The 15595-nt window shown below is 35.0% G+C and overlaps 1 protein-coding gene across 1 annotated transcript in view; it reads left to right on the top strand.

Annotated features, from left to right (window-relative positions):
* Window positions 1-3908: 3908 nt before the first annotated feature.
* elm (calcineurin like EF-hand protein 1 elm) overlaps window positions 3909-15595 on the top strand; it is a 56598-nt gene continuing 44911 nt past the window's right edge. The window contains exon 1 of the mRNA XM_089090731.1: window positions 3909-3960. The gene's annotated coding sequence lies outside the window, so the exon portion shown is untranslated. The remainder of the gene's footprint in view (window positions 3961-15595) is intronic.

Genomic DNA, 15595 nt, shown 5'->3' with positions numbered 1-15595 from the left:
AAAATAGAAAGGGCCGATGCCCTTTCAAATAGTCGAAAGTGATTGGAGGGAAACTAATCCCCCTCCCACGCCCACCCTCCCATTTGCCTTTATGTATAAAAAGTAAATGTTGCCTTAAGATTAAATCAAAATGCACTGTGATAATAGTAATTCCCAATAAGGCCTCTCAAAAGTATCCCAAGAACGACTGATAGCATTATGTTCAAACTTTCGGGGCTACTTCTGCTCTTAAAATTTGACCAAATCAAAATAGCGTAAGTGTATCCAAGCTATCAAAGAAAGTAAATAAAGTTTTTTGCGAATGTTATCAAGTTTTCCAATTCAGGTCAACTAGAGGAGCTATGAAACTCAATTAAACAGTACTATTTGTGTCCAGATTTTTAAAAGGGTATATGCTGTTAAAAATTGCTGAAATTTTTTTCCAGCATACAAATAGCAGGCCAAACTATAAATTCTTAAAAAAACGAAAAGATTTAAGGTATTATTTTCTTTTTCTCTGAAAAGACTTCTGAATAAAAACGAACAGAAATTAATTAAAAAAACTGTTTCCACAAAATAAGTTTGTCAAAGAAAAGTAAAGAACTCCATTAAACAAAAAATGAGCAAAATTAAAATCAAATAATCTAGCAAGCGTGAAACTACCACAGATCAGCATCGATAAATTAATGAAACCCAAAACGAACAGAAATTACAACAGATAACCGAGTCAAACTCAAAACGAACAGAAATTAACATAAGTTGGGCTCAAAACCCCTATGCCTTCCCAAGGCCAGAACATAATTTGTACTTTACTGAAAAAAATACCAATGAATATGCATTGTCAGTTTAATATATATATACTGATATTTAGCAATCAAAATGTTAATATTGTTTGATTTATTAAAGTTATAAAAGTAAAAACATTTATATTTCTTCGGTAAAGTGAAAATTATGTTCTGGCCTTGGGAACTCATGCCCAACTCATGTTAATTTCTGCTCGTTTTTAATTTGACTCCTTTATTTATTGTAATTTCTGTTCGTCTTGGGTTTCATTTATTTATCGATGCTGATTTGTGGTAGTTTCCCGCTTGGTAAATTATCTAGAGCTAGTATAGAAATATATTTATAGAAATGAATTACATTTTTTTTTTGTACAGTTAGCAGAGCACACTGAAGTTGAAGTAGCCTTAAACATTGACTTGAAACGTCATAATTTGACCACTTCTTTCAGAAAAGAATTTTGGAGGGTTATTCCGTGTTGATAAGAAAAGAGGGTAAAGGTGCAGTTTACTTCCTCCTGTAGATTAGGGCGCAGGAGCCTTATGGTAAAGGTGCAGGTTTGTTCTCCCTTATAAAAACAACTTATTTCAGCAGATACAAAGAAGAAGCCCATTTGCGGCATTCTGTGGGACCCGAAGGTCCAATGCTAGTATCAGATCCCTTGAGTGGCAGTTTACACTCGTCAAGTTCTGGCTGTACCGGCCACAAGTGCCCCAGCTAAAAGGCTTTTTAGCACGACAGGATTGATAGTGACTCCAAAAAGATCAATGGCTCCAGGCAGAGTGAACAAACTCACTTTTGTTTCATCAATTGTAACTGAAGTGATGTAACTGCTGATTTAAAATTGTTGGTGTTGTTAAGCCATGGTATCTGACTTGTATACAGTATTTTTTCGATGTTGTTACTTGTTGTTTTTTTTTTTTTTTTTTCACTTCCTTTTCGTGTGTATTTGATGAACAGGAGATGTTTGAACTTTAAACTGTGAAAGTTAAACACACATTAGTCCAAATCATTAACAAGAAGGAAATGACTAAACACGGGATTTTATAGGAACAATGCGATGTTAAACATTAGCACAACATAGGTTTTCCTTGTTCTAGTGGCTAAATTAAATAAAAAAAAAAACAAGTTTTTTTAACTGAAAGTATGGAACGACGTAAAAACTTAAAACGAACAGAAATTATTCCGTATATGAAAGGGGCTGTCCCCTCCTCAACGCCTCGCTCTTTACGCTAAAGTTTGATTTTCTCACAACTTTTTTTTATAAACAATAAAAAACTATAATGTAAAGAGCGAGGCGTTGAGGAGGGCACAACCCCTTTCATATACGGAATAATTTCTGTTCGTTTTAAATTTTAACGTCGTTCCTTACTTTCAGTTAAAAAAACTTGTTTTTTTATTTCATTTATGAACGTTTTCGAATTAATGCAGGTTTGGATTTTCGCTCACCGTGCATGAATAATTAAAACAAAATTTGAATATTAATTTTACTTTTATTTGGTTAAATGGCTTTCTCGAAACTTGTTTAATTTTATTTACGAACGTTTTTATTAGTAGTAAATATACATAACTTACGAATTAACTTACGTAACGAACTTCTATATTCATAAATTTTTAATGCGTATATTAGAGGGTTCGCCCCCTAGCTAATACCTTGATCTTTAAGCTAAAGTTCGAATTTTGTTCCAATTCTTTAAAAATAACCCCTTAATCACAAATGCCGTTAGTTAGAATAAATAGCTCTTATGAAAGTACTAAAAAATCTTTGGTTTAAAGAGTGAGGTATTGACTAGGGGGTGAACCCAATCATACACGTAATGTTTTCTGTCGTTTTAAGTTTTGATGTTGCTCCTTACTTTCAGTTGAAAAACTTGTTTTTTATATATAATTTCTGATCTTTTTTTTAAATAATGCTGGGAAATCCGGCGCCCCCTTCAAACCATCAAAACCTCCCTTTCCCCATTAACAGTTCCTTCATGTACATATCCTCCTACTTAACCCCCGACCCACTCCCCCCCCCCCCCCTACCGGAAAAAATCGCTCCTGAAAACGTATGTATGCTTCCCAATAACCACTACTACATGTAAACATTGGGTAAAGTTTATAACTTTCAGCCCTTCCCCCAAGGACTTCGGGGGATTAAATCAACCTTAAAGACATAGTTATCATATTTTCGACCATGCTGAACAAAATGGATATCTCAAAATTTTGATCGGGTGACTTTGGGAAGAAAATGAGCGTGGGAGGGGGCCTAGTTGCCCTCCATTTTTTTGGTTACTTAAAAAGGATACTATAACTTTTAATTTCCGTTCGATTGACTCCTCCCACGATGTTCTAAGACCACTGGGTCGATACAATCACCCCTGGAAAAAAAAAAATAAACACGCATCCATGATCTTTCTTCTGGCAAAAAATGCAAAATTCCACATTTTTGTTCATAGGAGCTTGAAAACTCTACAGTAGGGTTTTCTGATACGCTGAATATGAAGATGTAATTTTCATTAAAGTTATATAACTTTTAGGGGGTCTTTCTCCCTTTTTTCGAAAATCAGCCAAATTTTCTCAGGCGTGTAACTTTTGATGGGTAGGACTAAACTTGATGAAACTTATATATTTGAAATCAGCATTAAAATTTGATTCTTTTGATGTATCTAAGAGTATCAACATTCTGTTTTCTACAGTTCCGGTTACCATTGAGCCGGGTCGCTCCTTACTTATAGTTCGTTACCACGAACTGTTTGAAAATGAGAATTCTACTTGGTCTAATCGACGGTGAACATAAACACTTTCCGCACAGCCCAACAAATTTCTGTTTTGTCATATTGTTCTTGTATGTTTTTAGCCAACCATTTAAAAATCCTTACTAAAATCGGGGTTGAACGTGCTTGGGGAAGTGGAATTTTTATTATTATTTTTAATCAGAAAAATCGACGGCGCGCCACCAAAAAAATTGCGGCACGCCTGGCGGCGCGCCACCGTCGATACTAAATCACACATTTGCCGCCGTCATGTTGGCGTGGAGGGGCTTCGGGAACTACCTGCAAGATCTAACTTACCCTGAATTTCGAACTCACACCCAAAAAATATAAAGCGAAAACGCGCCGATGGTGCCTTTTCGCCTCCCTTGCTGCGCTATTTAATGTAAGGCACTTGGCATTACTGCTCAACCGACCAAAGAAAGCTGTACTTGAAATCTAGGTGGTAATTAATTAGGCCTATATTTATTTATAGCATGCATTTAGTGGTTTAGGTCAAACATTTTTTGTCCATTGACCTGTTGATGCCTTGTTTGTCATGGTGACATTCAAATAGATTTTAAACTAGCCTAATCTAGGCTCTAGAACTAGGGGAAAAACAGTTAGCCTATTGAGCAAATAGCCTACAGGTAAAACTCAAATCCTCACATCTTGTTACGAGATAATAATTGGAAAGAATTGTATATACCAATCAATAGATAAAAATCTAAGCTATGTGTTAATATGGTTGATATTAAAATTAATTAAGATAAAACACTTGAAATTAAGGCTAGCAGTTTATTGACTTACCTAAAAGGACTTCTTTTTGGAAATACTAAATATCCAATTTTTACATATATTTCCTTTCAATTTTATCCACATATTAACAGAAAGCTGATTATCTTCTGATTATAAAAATGTAAGTAAATTTGCTGGTGGCACTATAATTTAGCTAGGATGAAAGTGAAAATGTCATTTCATGCCTTTTTTTATGCTCTTTCGTAATAAAATAATCTCTTCTGTTGCAAATTTCATTTTAGGCCCTGTAGGTATTTCATTTTTGTAACCACACAAAGAAGTTATCACCACTAGGCTAGTTAAGTTATTGAAAAGCTGTTAAAATTCAAATTCAGGGTATATATTTGTACATTAGGGGGGGTTGAGGTAAAGTTTATTTGGTACTGTTCTTTTAAATGCACCTATGCATAGCAGTCACAAAATAGATCAAGACACAGGATGAAAACAGGTTTACAATGCATTCTGCAATATAAACAAAGGCAAGAACTGTATTTAAATTGTTGTTTTTTTGGGTTTAGGGGGGGGGGAGGTACCTAGGTTAGGTTAAGTATTTAAGATATGGTGTGCTTGGCCCCCACCCCCTAATGTGTAAATATATAGCCCAAACTTGTTTCTAAACTATTATATATTCATTCTATTTTATTTCATTAGTATTAATCAAACTAGCACTATATAAAAGAGCCCAGTTAATAGAACAGTACTGTTTATTTCTAATGCAAATGAGAGATAAGTTTAAACTTTACCCCCACTCCCTAATGTGCAAATATATACCCTGAATTGGAATATATAGGGGTGGGGGTAAAATTCATCTCTGAACCAAAATAATTAGTATATTTGGAAAGAGCATAAAAAAAGGCATTGAGTGGTATATTTACTTTATTTGTAAGTCAATAATATGAACTGCCAAAAATTTACCTAAAAATATATCACCAGCTTATAAATAAGTTGCTCAAGAGAAATATATTCCAAAAATACTTATTTATAACTATTCAAACCTTATTTATAAGGCAACTCAATTCACACCATTTTGCTAGCATTTCAAGTTTTTCAAATGCCATTGAAAAAATAGCACTGAATTTTGCAATTCAAAACTTTGCTGTCAACAATTCATGGTATATATTTGCACATTAGGGTGGTGGGGGTGGGTAAACTTCAAGGTAAATTTGCAGTGGGCCATTTAATTTAGCTAGGATAGAAGTGAAAACATCATTTGATGCCTTTTTATGTGCTTTCATAGTTCATATAAAATACCTTTGGGGCCTGTTTAAGGGCTCAAGATGTAATTTGCAACAGAAGCAATTATTGTTTTATGAAAGAGCATAAAAAGGTATCAAATGACATTTTCACTAATATCCTAGCTAACTTATAGTGAAACCTGCAAATTTACCAAAATTTAAATGTTATTGCTTGGTATTTATTTTATAAATCATAAATATTAAATATAATTTTTTCTTTTCAATTGCTTATCAAAACAGATCTCACATTTTGAATTAATGGCAACAAATTATTGGTGAAAACTTCACCAATGAGGTTGATAAAAGGCAAGATCTTATTACTACGCTCACATTATGTCATGCTGTAGTAAAATAGGGACAGTCTGAAAACACATCTCTATTTTTCTGGAATGCCAAAGAAAAGTTGTCTTTCCCAAAAAGAGGTCTTTTACCCTAAGCTATGATCTTAGGCAAGTTCTTTTGTAGCCTAGGGTAATACAAAGGGATTTAGTGAGGAGATAGCCTCAATTGCTCCATGTCACTGAGCATGTTTTCAGTTCCTATAGCTAAACATTAGTAAAAATCATAGTCTAGGGCACCAGTCTGGTGTAGGCCCTCTTCTGAATTGAACACTAGGCCAGTGGTTCTCAAACTTATTTAGACACTGTACCCCTTTTACCTACAAAATATTTTAGGTACCCCTTTTCAGTTACCAGTAGTAAGTAAACTATAGCTAAAATATAAATAAAATTGCCAGTCCTAGAGTTAAAGGGATGTTTTGTTTTTTGTTGGCCAGCCACATACTCCCTAAAAATTGTTGTGTACCCCCAAGGGGTATGCTTACCACAGTTTGAGAACCACTGCACTAGGCTATTTAAACTAAACTTCCTGGTACAGTTTTTTAACAACAGTCTTTTATTCTCCCAATGAGCATGGACTTCTGCCAGAAAAATTAGTTGACCTATCTCTGCCCTTCCCGTCTCCAAAGGGCTCTGACTTTTGATAACCTTTCATAGGCTTAATATTTATGCTATAAAAGTAAAACTTTGAGAAATAGATCTAATGCTGAAATGAGGCATAAGGAAAGCATTTTGAGTCTCATACCTTTGCTCAGTCTTGATTTAGAAGTATCAAGTTGTAAGACTTGTAAATCTATTTTGTAACTTCAAAAAAACCTTGAGTTGGCTTAGATCCTGCTAAAATAATGGGATTGCATTTTCAGAAACTAGAGCTGATGGAAAGAGACTGAAGCTAGAAAAATTGCAAATATATAGCCCAAATTATATATACCCCATGCATTTTTCTATTTCTTGATTTCATTGATGTTGCTTCTTTACCATTAAATCTTTGTAAAAAATGAGTGCTATGCATAAAAATGCTTTGAGCATATATAATTTGGGTTATATATTTACATATGGGAGAAGAGTAAAGTTAAGTGCTTTTAGGAATGATACAAGTATTTTATAATTGTGTACCCCCTCCCCCCCCCTCCACACAAAAAATAAATAGTTAAGGAGAGGGGGCAGTTGCCAGTGGTGTATTTAGGATTTCTATTTGTGGGGGGGGGCAGTTAAAAGCTACCAGAAACTAACAAGCAACTAATTACATTACTGTCATGCTCCCCTTTTTGTGGCTTTTTTTTACTATGCTACTAAAAAAGGTAAAATAATGAGTTCAATTAACCAAATTAAAGAGCTCTAATCTTGCTAATCCTTGAATCAGATACAAAACATTGCAAGCACTGTAAACGCTTCTTATATTTTAATCTGTCTTGTTCTCCATGCACACACCAAGAGTTTCAGGAACTTTATTGGGTGAGAATTGCCTATAAACCTTCATTTGGCTCAGCAGACAGTTAACTCAGCAAGGAGGGTAGTCTCAGAGGAACAGAACTGCTTATATTTTGCAGCTTTGTCACAACCTTAGCTAATACAGAATCAACAATAAAATGAGGGAATAGAAGTTGAATTTTAAATGCTGTAGGTTGGTGGTTAAGAAATCTGATATTGAGTTCTTCACATAGCTGCTTGAGATATGGGGAACAGAAAAAGTCTTTAAAAAAAGAGAAGTGTCTGAAGAGAAGAATCACCAACATTGGCATCTTGGTATTGAGGCAGGTATCCCAACACTTTCAGCTGGCTGGACTGCTATTGAAAAAACCAGACATGCTACTTCCTCCATCAAAGTCAATTGCAACTAAACAAGGTCCTGGAAGGAGCACCACAGATGCCCTAGTTATACTAGAGCATCTGATAAGACAAAGCTTCAAAAAAGGAAAAGCAGTTCTTGGAATATTTTTATATATGGAATCAGCATTTGATAGAGTAGATATGGGGCAACTAATCAGAAAGCCATCTGTACTGGGTTTACCAGACCTACTGGCAAATTGGATTCACCAATTCTTGATGGGTAGGGAGGTTCAGGCCACTTTGGGGGGCTCCTACTCAGAGTTTAAGAGAAAAGCTTTTGACGTTGGATTCCCTCAAGGGGCTGTTCTAAGCCCACTTCTCCTCTCAGTTTATTCTCCTCCTCTTAGTATATAAGCCTGGATAATGTCCTTAGAGCAGAGCTTTTTCTGTATGCTGATGATATTGCTGTTGCAGTTGTGGGGAGAGACCCTTTATGCTTACAGTCAGCCTCACAAAAAGCTGTAGATATGCTATCAATTTAGGCAAAAAGTAATGATATGGTTTTCTCAAGCCATAAGTCAGTTAGTGTGTTTTTTTTCACAAAATACATAACCTGGCTGCTTTCAAACTGCTGGTAAAACTGAATGGACAAGGGATTGTGGTTGCAGAACATGCATGCTTTCTGGGAGCTGTATTTGATCAAAAACTGACATGGAAACCCCATCTGGATGAGATGATTGGCAGTCTCAAACAATGACAAAACATCATTAATGCTCTCTGCCTTGGAATAAGAGGAGCCCCACAGCCTTTGCTTCAACTATTGTCAAGTCAGTGGTGTTATCCAAGATAAACTATGGATCATTTCTATATAAGAAATGTGTCCTAAAGAAACTTGACACTACCCTCCATGCAGTCTTACAAAGAGCCCTTGGTTGCCTAAATTCAATTCCTATTGCTGCTATGTACTGTGAAGCAAGGATCCAGTCTCTTCACTCCAGAAGAAAATATTTCATTGCAAGATATTTTGCTAGGAAGATAAGACTCAAGAATCACATTGTCTACAAAGGAATCATTAGCCACCACAACCTTGATGTCCACTCCAAATCAATAGAGATACCTTTTTTCCAGGGATTCCTTTGCTTTCCTGGCATGGAAGAATTCATGGAGAACGGCACGCTGACTTTTGACTTGAAAGATGATTCTCCTTGCGCTTCCTAAGGAATTGGGGAACTGAGTATTCCTAAGATCAGGATTGCACAAAAGGAGGGCCTTCCCCAAGCACTGATGAAAATCATATTCCTGTGAAAGTTGGCAGGATATCAGGACTACATCCAAGTTTACACAGATGGCTCAAAGGCAGAATCAAAATGCAGCTGTGCAGTAGTTATACCTTCCCAGAGCTTGTCCCTTTGCTACCGTTTACCCCCTACCTGACAGTTTTCTCTGCAGAACTTATGGCAATTAAGTTTTCTCTTCAAGCCATATCAAGCCAAACAGAGATCAAACATAAGAAGTATATTGTCTGCACTGATTCACTGTCTGCTCTGGTTTACCTTTCACACTAGCAACACCAAGCAAGAAATGTTGCCATTGACATTGAAAATTTGGCTACACAACTTGCAAGAAAGAGTCTATCAGTTCTATATATATGGGTTCCAGCACACTGTGGTATAACAGGAAATGAATTAGCAGACCAGGCTGCAAAATAAGCCTCCCATCTGGGTCTGATCACTCAAACCCCTATTACTGGTCCTGAATTCCTGTCTTCAATCAGTTCAAAAATTTTGGAGGAAGAAGAGGCTTGGCTTCATTCCTTCCATACCTAGCTATTGGATCTCTATGATTATAATCAGCCACCAAAAGAAATGTACCTGTCATCTTGCATCCTTTCAACTTGTCTCTTTCATCTTAGATGTGGCCATGCAAAGACAAAATCAACACTTCCATTGGAAAATGGCCCCTTCCTCCAACTGCAACACATGTGGAGTGTATGAAGACATACGTCACATCTTCTTCAACTGTAGAAAATATGAAAAACAGAGGGAAACACTAAGGAATTGTTGTGAGAAGGTATTTAAGGCATTCACAATGTGTTCTGTTCTGGGACATCACATGTCTCCTCCTTGGGCTAAATGATTAAGCAAAAAACTTTTTGGTAGATTTGTTAAGACTACTGGTTTGGTTCATTCCCTATAAGATTTTTTTTTTATTATTGTTTTATCCCTATAATAGTTGATTTGAGAGTTATGACATTTACTATTTTATTTGTTTTTATTATCTTTATCTTATCTGTTAAGATTCTTATATATGTGACAGGTATAATGTAAATCTGTAGTATTCATTTTATTGGTGTTGTATGTGTATTTTAACTGATTTATGATAAAGCAAAGACGCATTATTCTGATTCCCGTTTTTCAACGCAGGTAGTTGCTGCAGGTGAATAACCCTACCAATATCAATATAAGTGATACATGATCTGGTTCAGTGAGTAGGCTGTTGACTGATGTGACACCCAATCAAGCTAGTAATTACAGAAGGCACAGAATAATTGAGTAATACGAATTCATATGACCTATCAGGTCAAACGCATCAAACCCCAAACAACAACTGCAAGACCACCTGACGGTCGGCCTAGCGACGTCTTAGCAGAAAGAATAAAAAAATCATGATCATATGACAGTTCAAGCTGCATGGCATTGTCTGAATTTAATAGGTGTTTGATAATGCACACTATATCAAACAGACCAAAAGTGAAAGCTAATACATCTAGCTTTTCTCTGGCACCATTAATGTTATGGAACAGAAGCTTAACACTAGTTGGGTCATTACTTTTCATTGTGTTTTACTGGAAAGAACTTGAAGCAGATAAAACTGCTGGTGACGTAATTGCCGCAGCAGTTTGCGCATTTCACGGTAGTTGCTGTACACAGGGTCTCACGAGTGCTACTGTGACCACTTTTGCCACGTCTACTGCACTTCGATTCGTTTGCACAATCGCAAGCTATATGGCCAAAGCTTTGACACTTAAAACACTGTTTGGGCCTAGTCAAGGGCTTCTGGTATAGAAGACGCATCAAAATCCTTATCAATTCGAATTATTCCTAAATGCTCATTTTTTACCACTTTTGAATGAATGTTTAGGCATGGGGGAATAACTGCTGGCACACTTAGGGCAGTGGCTTCATTGGACATATGTAAGATAAGGCAATCATGCTTCAGCTTGACATGCTTTACCTTCTTGGCACAGTTGATTTTCTGAATAAATTCACACTGCTTTACAGGGTTTCTTGATTTTAGCTCTTCAGATAAATTTGTAAGCACCAGTGGACTGTGGTAGGCATAATTGGGGGAGCGGAAGGCCACTGAAGTAGGACAGGAGGGATAGTGCATGAGGTTTCTTGCTTTTCCACAAGAAAGTTCAGCATTCTAACAGTATCGTTCAGACAGGATGCTATAATAGTATTTGGCTCGTTAGGTATTAACGGCACATCCGATGGATAAAGAATGGCAAATTTGGGCAAAAGTTTCATTGGCTCTCATTTGGTTTCAAGCAAATCAAAAATGTCATTGAAAAAGGCAATTGCTGGGTGGGTTCCTCTACGTTTCTCTGTGATATTTGTTCAAAATATAATTTTGCACAATTCCATCATTTCCCTGAGTTCCATCAATCCTTACTAAAAAACTTTGATGCATGCTTAATCATCATATCTTTATCAAGTTTGTTAATTAACTTTCTTTGAAAAAATTCAATAAAGGTGATGTAAAAATATTATCCTCCATCACTTACGCCAGATATATGGTTAAAAGGAGTTCGCAATCATAATCCAAAATTCAGTTCAAGGTCAATTAAGGTTGTTATGCTAAAATGGCACTTTCCTTATTCAATTGTAATTTTCTGAAATATCTAATTTCCACAATAGCATAATTATTGTGTTGTTCTTTAGTTTCAAGTCACATTTTTGCTTGCAACTCAATGTGATTTGTTGCTGTTTATTGTTCCCTGCCTTTTTCTTTAGCTGTTCAGAATCATTTGTTGTCTTTTGTTATTTTATACTTGTCATAGATACTAAATATTAATTCCTCCTTCCTGTTTATCAATCACAGCTCTCACACATTAAACTAACACACTCCTTCATTCCATTGTAATTGTGCTTTGTCTTCTAACCGCTCATGCTTGCTAAACTAACGTCCCTTTATTCCATGGCAATTTTGCCTTGTCTTCTAACCGTAAATTTCGTTGTGCAACTTTTTTGTTTGCAATTTAGTGTGATTTTTGCTGTTTCTTGTTCCCTGCCTTTTTCTTTAGCTGTTCAGAGCAGTTTGTCATCTTGTGTAATTTTACATGCGTAATAGATACTAAAATGGCACATTCATTGTTTTGTTCTTTAGTTTCAAGTCGTTGGGTGGCAAATCAGCAATTTCAGTTGAATTAAGAAATTCTGTTGTGAATTTAATTCCTCCTCAAACTTATCCTTTACAAACACTAAAATAATACTTTGCATATTCAATTATTATTTTCTATAATGTGTAAATTATGTAATAGCATAATTACCATGCTATTCTTTATTTTAAGTCACATTTTCGTTTGCAGTTCAATGTGATTTATTGCTGTTTCTTGTTCCATACCTTTTTATTTAGCTGTTCAGAGTCATTTGTCTTCTTGTATATTCTTTCACATGACATAGATATTAAATAGTAATTCGTCCTCCCTGTTTATCAATCACAGACTCACATATGCTAAACTAACACGCTCCTTCTTTCCATTGTAAATTTGCTTTGTCTTCTAACCGTAAATTTCGTTGTGCAACTTTTTTGTTTGCAATTTAGTGTGATTTTTGCTGTTTCTTGTTCCCTGCCTTTTTCTTTAGCTGTTCAGAGCAGTTTGTCATCTTGTGAAATTTTACATGCGTAATAGATACTAAAAACGGTATGATCACTGCTGGGGGGAAATGACGTAAATTTTTGCTATTTAAATGTATATAAATATGACTTCACTCACATGCATTTCTTTGTAAAAAAAAAAAGACTAGAAAATTTTCTCAAACTGGCGCCCTATCTAGATCGTTATTTCAGGCCAGAAAATTGCAGGGTGCCAATTTTCAAAAGAAAATATGGAGCCGTTTTTAAGAAAAAGTGTGTACATAAATAAATATATACACAGTTTCTTGTTTAAATTTAAGATAAATAGATTAAATACTGGTATATTGAATGATCTTATCTTAATATATTTCTGACTGCAAGGTTCTTTCTTCTTAATAGAATTTTTCAAAGTGGTAAAATTCAAACTTTCAACCTGTCTGAGCTGCATTTGAAGCATTTAAATTACCATCTCTGTCAACATTGCAAGGCCTTTTGGTGTTTTAGCTGATTCTCTGATGACACAATGGGCATTCATTTTGTTAGTTTTTGACATGTCAACATTTCGTTGTCTTTGGATCAAAGAAGAAACTATTGTTGTCCATGGCAACAAAGAAATTATAAGTCTAAGCAGTAGATTCAAAATGCAAGACAAATTAATGATCGTTTTTTTTACAATGACAATTTATTTCTATTCAAGAATGGCTTTGAGTGTTTGAATAGATTAATTAACTGAATAAAAACTGGCAGTAGGTATTAAATTATTAATAAAGTTTTATGTTTGTAACCACTGCCTAAAGTACATGTTTAATTTGCGGTTCTAAATTAACACAAAAAGGCACAAATCAAACACTAAAGATCAAAACGTCAACATTAGCTTGGCTCCCTGTTGACTTTGTAATACTAGTTCAAATACATTTGTGCTTGGCTTTTGTTTTGATTGCAGAACATTTTATTGACTTTTTCGTTAGTGATTCATACAAATTTGTTTTTTGATCTGACTTTCCAAAGCTAGAAGTGATTGCATAGATAAAAAATGTGCAAGGAAGCTTTGTTTATTGACTATCCTGTTTGTTGGTGCAAATCAGATCAGGATAAGTGAAATCATCAATAGATACCACAGCTGAATAGCTGTAACCGGTTGAGGAGCTGCAAGTTGCTGAACAATTGCCTAGGGGGAAAATCTAACCCTATAAGAGGGAGGGAGCTGGGGTGCAATTGTGATGGCACTGAATCCTGCATTTGGAAAGAGAATTGAATGGTATATGTCTTTCTTTCTATGTTTTACTATAAAAAAAAACTCAATGGACATCATTTCAGCATATACTTTGAAACCACATTTAGGACCCAAACATGAATTTGCTATAGTAGCAATCAGTATATCTGGAAAAGGTATTAAAAGATGTATTGATTGGTATGTTCCTGTTTTAGCTAGAAAATTAATCCAAACATCAAACAGTGTACCAGAAAAAAAAATATAGTATTAGATTTTCCATAAAATGTTCTTTCCAAAAATAAATTAAAAATTTGTTTTCTCAAAATGAATTTTCTGAAGAAAAGTAAAGAGCAACATTAAACCAAAGACGAGCAGAAATAAACTAAAAGACTATATAAAGTATATATTTCAATTATATTTCATATATTCAATAATATTTCCAATGATCATAAATCACCATCAATAAATAAATGAAGGTAATTGTAGTAGTAGTATACTTATTCCCTTTTGCTGTTTTGCTTATTCCCTTTTGCTGTAGTATACTTATTCCCTTATACCAAGAGCTGTTCCTGAGATATTGCTGATATGCCCTTTTGACAACGTGCATGCACATATTATGATTTGATTTAGTTCATTATCCTCTTAACATTCCTTCAAATTTTCACCTTAATACCCTTAGGTTTAGGAGTAGTAGTAGTAGCATTAGTAGTAGTAGTAGAAGCAGCATTAGTAGCAGTAGTACCAATAGTAGTAATATTAGTAGTAGCTATAGAAGTAGTAGTAGTATGTACATATTGCCTTTTGGCTAGTTTATCATCCTGCTCGCCATCCCCTTTAAGTTTCAATTTAATGCTCTATGCTGTTCTTAAGATATTGCTGATGCGCCCTTTTGAGAAACTCCTTACGCATAGTGCGTTAATTTAGTTCAATACCCCCCCCCCCCACATTCTCTGAAATTTTAAGCTAATGCTCTAATCCTTAGTAGTAGTCACAGTAAAAGTAGTATTAGTTGTAGTTGTGGTAGTAGTAGTTGCATGCACATTTTGCCTCTTGGTCAATTGAACATCTCCTTCATCATGCCTTGAAAATTCCAACATAATATCCTAAACCAAGCATGTCCAACCTTTTTCAGAAAGGGGCTCACATGATTCAATTTTTTTACGTATTAAATATGATCTAATGATAGGCCAGTGAATTTACGTATAAAATAACTAATATATTAATGTTATTTTTAATAATCACATATAAGCAAGTTATTTTTGCAATTAAATTAAATGAATATGTTTTTTTTGTGTATAATCTAGCTCTAAAATCTAAATCAAACGAATATAAAATATTACTAACCCTTTTATGTTTAATAGAAATTCTAGTTGAGAATTTAGGTAAAATTACTATATTGAAAATTAATTGATTTTTGACCTGACAGTGCAACACCAGGACTGGTTTTCATTAACAAGGCGTCCAATAATTGATTTAAATGATGTTGCAGCAACTTGAAACGAACTTTTCAAATGACTGTCGGGGGATTGCGTTCTTGTAGCGCACTTCACATGTACCTTCCTGGATACCACCTGTTTGCATACGTATGTGCTACCGAAAAGGGATGCGAAACGAATTTCTTGTCTATTAATGCCCAGGTATTTTTCCCTTGGAAAGCGTCACAGTAGAATTGTAGTAAGGGGACACTGTTGAACTTAGTTCTGACATACATTACAAATCAATTCTCTCCATTTGCAGATCCCAAGAGGATTGGCAAGTACCTTGAGCCAAGGGGACAAACATTCAAAGTCATTCAGAGCTTTTGAGCTTCATCTGTCTTCCCAATGAAAGTGCCAGACCCACTTGATTTTCTATAGAAGCAGCTAAAATAATGCTTTTTTTTTTTTT

The sequence above is a fragment of the Artemia sp. Qi Xiang Cuo genome, chromosome 6 (genome assembly GCF_049724085.1).
Source record: "Artemia sp. Qi Xiang Cuo chromosome 6, ASM4972408v1, whole genome shotgun sequence".
Lineage (NCBI taxonomy): Eukaryota > Metazoa > Arthropoda > Branchiopoda > Anostraca > Artemiidae > Artemia > Artemia sp. Qi Xiang Cuo.
Note: the sequence above shows the minus strand (reverse complement) of the source record. Positions and strands in the feature narration are given on the sequence as shown.